The following is a 6,666-nucleotide window of genomic DNA, read 5'->3' as shown; positions in this document are numbered from 1 at the left end:
ATTACTACTGCTATAAACTCAACAGGAGCTCTAGGTTGTTTAATATCTCTTAAAATCTAATGAATACTACTAATCTAATGCACCTTGAACAAAGAAATAAATACAACTTGGGACACTCTTGACAAACTTTGTTAATCAACTGGGTCTGATTTTTTTTCCCCATTATACTGTCATATAAATTCCTAACCTTTTTACAAAGATTTTTTTTTTTGCCAATATTCGTTCCAGCTTGTGAAGACATTTAGTGTCCTTGACCATAGAACACTAGGAAAGTGCTGCTGTGGCATTTTGTACTGCCCTGTGCATGGGAGGGAGCATAAAGCAGAGTTTTATAGAAGCAAGAACACGTGAGCTCTGTTCCAGCCCTGTTCAGTGAGTATCACATCGACTTCTGGGAGGGGAACGAGTATATGTCTACCATACTTCTTTGAAACATTTTAAGTTATTTTAGGCCAACTTAGGTTTATTGACCCAAAGAGTAAAAAAAAAAACAAACTCTCAAATAAAACCCACTTCAGTAGCTGTCCTGGTGTGCTCTGAATTGACAGTACACCACTCTCAGTAGATGTTATCACACAGACTTCTCTCAGTCACTGAATTACTCTATTGCATGCAACAGCCAACTTTCAGTCCTTCAGACTTTAATGTTATCCAAACAAGATTTTTTTCCTTTAGGGCTGTGGACATATTCCTCAGTGAGAACTGTTTATTTTCCAAGTATAGGCTTTCAGAGTCCTTTGATACATTAATTATCTCTGAGGTGTAGAAAAGCATGGCAATCATTTTTGTCAAAGGCAGGGAAAACGGACCCATTTCACTTTTGCAACACTCAGGAGTGGCTGAGTGTTCCCTTTCACACCCACGACTGCATGAGCCCACAGACACAGGTATGAGCTGAACGTGGGCAAGAGAAACCTTTCCAAAGGTGAGTGTAGGAAATACACAGAACCTGCTTGCAGGTACAGCTGGGGTCATCCTTGTCACCTTGTTATGGTCTAGAACCGTGTGAGGAAGGGGGTCTAATCACTTCCAAAACTCGAGCGCCTTTGTTGCTTCTCTGGGTGCATTCTGCCTTCTGGCACCTGCTTAAACAGAGGACAGATAACCCAAACCAGAAACTTTATCTCGAGCCTCATTCAAACCTCTCATCACCAGCCTTTCTGATGCATCGAAGTAACAAGCACATGCTCAGCTATGAGTTGATGAGGAGCCTCCCTGATCCTTGGGTGTTTAAATTCAGGATATGCTTCCACCCTCTGCTGAACCAGAGGCAGAACCTTTAGGATTGAGCCACGTTTCATTTATGATTTTTCTGGTTGCAGGGCAAAGCAGTAATAGTGACACAATAGGAAAAGCATCCTGCAGCCCTCTCAGGAGTGTGCAACAGCCACAGAGACTCCAGTGCAAATAAACTGTCTGATGATACTGATTTGGTTTCTGCTGAGTAGGACCTGAGGAGTGAGATAACCAGCACAGCTCCAAACAGAGAGCTTGGATCTACATTTGTCCCACTCCAGCCACTTTCATTTCACATGTAAATCAGTTCTGGTTGGGACACAGGGACAGAGAGCTGTAAGAAATGGTACAGAGAATTTGGTGATCTGTGCTCCCAGTATCTGAACCTCCCCCCAGAAAATTATCTTTCATTTAGAGCTCTAAGGACAGACTGTTTTTAAAAGTTTACTTTTATTACAACACTGCCTTTCTCTCTTTTCCATGGCACAGAATTCTTCTGCCAGGATTGGCTTCTCTTCCTCCTTTGACAAATCAACACAATTTTGGCAGGTATTTCATTGACTGCCAGTGCTGTGCTACCAATAATTTACCAGAATTGAGAAAATTTGGTGCTTTATTTTCTTAATTCTTTATTGCTTAAATTATCTCCTGCACACCCAGATTTGCTCCATTTCTGGTTTACGTACTGGAGGCTCAATCCTACCCCGACACTGGGCTCTGTTTCCAGACTTTTCAGAGGATGAGCCATCCCAAGGACTTGGAGTGTGAGATAGTGGGTGTACATTAGGGTTCAATTGAGGACACACTGCTGTGTATCTTGGAAAGGAATTAGAGACTTGCATGAACACTGTAAATTAGAAAACAAAAGCACTTGTTCATAATTTATTGAATTTTTAAGGCTTATGTAAAATTTTATGATTTTTGATCTAAAAGCACCTTCTGCAGGATTCTGCATCAACATAGATTACAAATGGTCCCTATTTCAGCTGTTTGCAAAGTTATTATAAAACAAGAGGTGAGAGATGCAGGCTGGACTGTGGAGAGAGCTTCTCCCAGGATTCATTTTGGAGGTGAACTGCACGTACAGCTGGGAGGGGTTGCATAAAGCTGAAATGACATCGCTCACATTAGCCTCACTGCTTAGAATCAAACATGTATTAACCTGGGAAATAATATAAATGCTATTTGAAAGCCTATTCTTATAACATTTCTGACCCACTTCAGACTTCTTTTGGTAATCTGGGAAGGGACCTTTGTTCCCATGGCAGCCCATAATTTCCTGAGTGAAACAGTTCGGCTGAGCTCTGAATGACAGAGTCAGGCATTTGGATGCTTATCTTGCTTCCAAGTGTTCCGAGGTTCCTCATTTCTCACTTATTGCACAATGCCCCAATCTCACTGGGAAGGTGAGAACTGGATCAGAAAGAAAATATAATTGCTTTTTTTTATTAGCTTATGATACAGTCCCGCCCTTCTGTGTTGCCAGCTTACCGAGTTATTCACAAATGATGATATACATAGAGGGAATTATATAATTATCAGCCTATAATTACAGGTATATAGATATATACATCCCCCTGGAGGAGAGCTGGGCTTGGCACATACCTGCTTGTAACGCTGAGTCTTTAGGGAATTCATGCCCATTTTAAGTAGAAGATTATTTATTTATCAAATGCTTGAGACATTTTATGAAAAACAAACCCAAAAGAATCCTTTGATTCTTTTTAATAAAGTTCATAAAGTAAGTAACTGAACAGATCCAGGCATGCAGGAGCAAACACTCTTGTGCAGAGGGAAAGCAGAGACATTTCTCAATCGTGGTGAATTATTGGTAGCACAGCATTGGCAGTCAATGAAGAGTTTGCAGCAGCAATGCTGATTTGTTGAGGGAAGTGAAGATGCCAGTCTTGGCACAGTGATCAGAAGCCAACACTGAGAAAGCCAAGTCCATGCTGTATCCCCACAGACAGCTTCTTTTTTTTTTTTCTTTATTTTTTTTTAAAGCTTTACACAAAATTAGTTTATCTTATGATGCTGCTTTAATGCTGTAACCATAGATAAACCCTATTGCCTTCCCACTCTATTTCAATGCCTCATTTTGTCATCGGGGCAGATAGTGATTCTCAGCTGATATAAATCAGCAAAGCTCCACTGATTTTTAACAAAGCTGTGCCAGCTTCTGCTAGCTGAGGGTCTGCCTGGATATTTCTCTAGCTGTAAAGCAAAGAATCCAGCAGGCAAAGCTGATGTAAGTTAGATATTTTTTTTGGCTGGTTTTTCTTTGTTCTATCTTGCAAATGCTGCTCTCATTCATAACTGCTTGGATGCTTTCAAGTCTGTGTGCAAGAGTTATGGGGCCTAATCTGGCTCCTACAATGGTGCAAATCTAGGGTAGCTCTAGTTAAATCAAAAGCATTACTCAGAGGTGTTGCACTGCTGTAAAAGCACTGTGCTTGTGCAGAGCGACTGATCTGTAAATCTCATAATATGCCCAGGATCTTTCCAAGAGTTTATTTGCAAACAAACAAACAAAAAGAATCATGGTGGCTGAACAGACTGATTCCAGCCCGTGGAAAACGGACTGAGCCTCTGCCAGGAATAAACTGTAGACACTTGCTAATTACAATTTGTGGCCAGCTTACAAAGTTCAGTAAAGGAGAAAACTGCCCCATTCAGATCCTCTCTCGAAGTTTGATGACATCACTCACATCATTATGTTGTGATATGCCAGATGGGAAAATTTGAGGTGGGGATGAAGTGAAAATCCCGGTTACACCTTTTCTCCAGGCTATCTGCCTCTCCATCATTTTACAACATCACAGAGAGTCTCAGACAGTTTGACTCTGCCATCCCCAGCTGCTTTGGACCAAGCAGATAAATGCTGAACCATTAAGAATCGATACATATTTCCACCATTGTGACAGGTTATGCTGCATGCAGCTAACCTTACTTTAATTAGTTTATTTAAGCTCACTAGTACATTTAAATAAAGAGGGAAGGTAATAGTATAAACTCTGTAATTTCTGTTGCCTGGGAAAAAAAAAAAAATAAAAACAGCCCTGCATCAAATGCTTATTGAAACTGAAACATATGTATTAACATATGGCAGAATTTCACTTACTGTATGTTTTAGTGCAGAGCTGATGAGGAAGGCATCTGTGCTGAGAGCATCTGAATGGAGGCTCAGATAATGAGCTGAGCTCAAAAAATACACTCTGAAAGGTTGGGATGTGTCAGAGTGCCCTGCAGTTGATTTGTGTCAGAGCTGAAAGAACACACTGGAGTCTCACACAGGTACATGGCTGGGCTTTCCTTTCTGCACCAGGGCCCTTTGGAGTCTTCTCTGCTGCCATGGGCTCCTGCTTTGGAACTCCTGGACAATTCTAAACCCCACACAAATGGTCTCACACCAGAAATACTGACACGACTTCTGCTTGGAGCTTAAGCAGGTGCTATTACAGCATTGCTGTTGAACAAAGAGCAGGTGAGTTGGGGAGCCAGAACACCACGCTCAGATCTGGGTTTGAAGTTTTCTTTAGGGCAGCAGCTCTTTGGAGCCTTGGTTTGGTTTTGCACTCCCTCCAGACAGGTACAGTTGTGACCACAACCTCTGTCCTCCAACCAGACACTCTGAGGAGGGGGAGCAAACTTCCCGTGCTGATCCTCACCCTGCTCATGCAGACTTTGGAGTTCTACACAGCAGAACTTTGTAGAAATAGAGCTTTGGGGTTCTACACAGGTATTTTGGTTCTGAGATGAACCCCTGAGCACTGAGAGCCATTTCTCCTGCTCACAGTGATGTAGGGTTTCAGCAAACTCTGCAAAGACTCTCAGAGCCTCTTGCTGCCAACTCCTGATATTATTACTGGGCACTACAAAGCCACATTGTTCTACAGCTATTTACTGGAAGTAAGATATGAGGATACCAGGTGTAATTGCTTTACTGCCTTAAGGATAGAAGTCTTTCTGATTTGACCACAGTAGGACACCTGCATCTCTCAACCACAGCTTACCTGGATTTGCAAGATGCTTTCAAAGCACCCACTTGCTACTCAGTGACCCAGAAAAAAGTTTACCACCTACTCATAAACCCTCATTTTGAAGCACTGTGCCTCTTATTTAATGCAAGGAATCTTAAGGTTCTTCAGAGTGTGGGCTGTGTATTAAATGTGCGAACCACTTGTGTACCATTGTGCAAATCACATCTTTTGATATGAAACTGTACTCTGGGGATAATTCCTTTAAAAAAAAAAAAGTGATTATTGAGTCCAAGGAAAAGTATTTAACAGTTGTACATTGCTTTTCAGGGAAGCATGAAAGCTTCCAGACATGGAGCTTAGGGACATGGTTTAATGGTGGGCTTGGCACTGTTGGGTTTACACCTGGATTCAAAGTTCTTTTCCAAATTAAATAGTTCTGTGATTCTGTTAAATAAGGAAAATAAGTTGGCGTGACTCAAACTGTTTCTCTGAAACACCAAAAAAAAGGTGATGCAGAGAAGTCATCTCTCTGTACGCATCAAAATTCCATTTTCTGACAAGCTTTGAATCTGTTGCATTTCCATTTTTACCTGTACTGAGGAGAATTCTGGAGGCCCTGTCATGAAGAGATTTCAGTTTGTGGCCCTGGAACATGAATATTTATTTATTGAACTCCACCCAGGTAAAACTTCTCCTTCAGAGGAAGGACAGGTTGTCTAATTTGGGGTAAAACAACATGAGGGATGTCTTGTTCCTGCAGGTGCAAACGCCCTGGCTGAAAGTGTAAATGTGCTGCACTCCCTTCAGTGGTTGAACATGGCATTAATCCTCTTCCTCCTCTTCTTCCTCCTCCTCCTCCTCTGCTCGGTCTCTGCGCTGGAGGTCACCTCCCACAGACACGGCACAGACAGGAGATACCTGCCTGCTTCTCCCCTGCTTTGAGACAAAATCAAGGCAAGTAATTTCAGCTCTTTGAAGGCAGGTTTGTGCTAAAGACCTGGATTTTATGCTGAAGTGGCTGACACTAATATAATTTGGGGGATAAGGGGTAGCCTTTGGCAGCAGACACTGAGTTGTATCATCCTCAGCCAACGCAGGAAGATTTTCCAGAGCTTGTCTCTTAACACCTTGAATAAGCCCCCGACTTAAATCCACCTTGATTAAGAGCAAAATAGATTATGTATGCACAGGAGCACACAAAATAATATTTAAATGTCTGTTCAGGTATGTAAATAATGCTGTGAACAGAGTCTGGGAGCTGTGCTCTCAGTGAGGCAGAACCGTTTGGCACAGGCCTGGACAGTGAGCTTGGCTCTGCTGGGTCCCAGCCCACTGCTTCAATCACAAGACTATTCCCCAGTATGGATTTGTCTATCCCCTATGTCTTTTCCATCATCTCTAAACTTGAGTGACTCCTATGACTAATGTGATTGTAAGTCATAAAACATTA

Source organism: Poecile atricapillus, chromosome 21 (genome assembly GCF_030490865.1).
Source record: "Poecile atricapillus isolate bPoeAtr1 chromosome 21, bPoeAtr1.hap1, whole genome shotgun sequence".
Classification (NCBI taxonomy): domain Eukaryota; kingdom Metazoa; phylum Chordata; class Aves; order Passeriformes; family Paridae; genus Poecile; species Poecile atricapillus.
Note: the sequence above shows the minus strand (reverse complement) of the source record.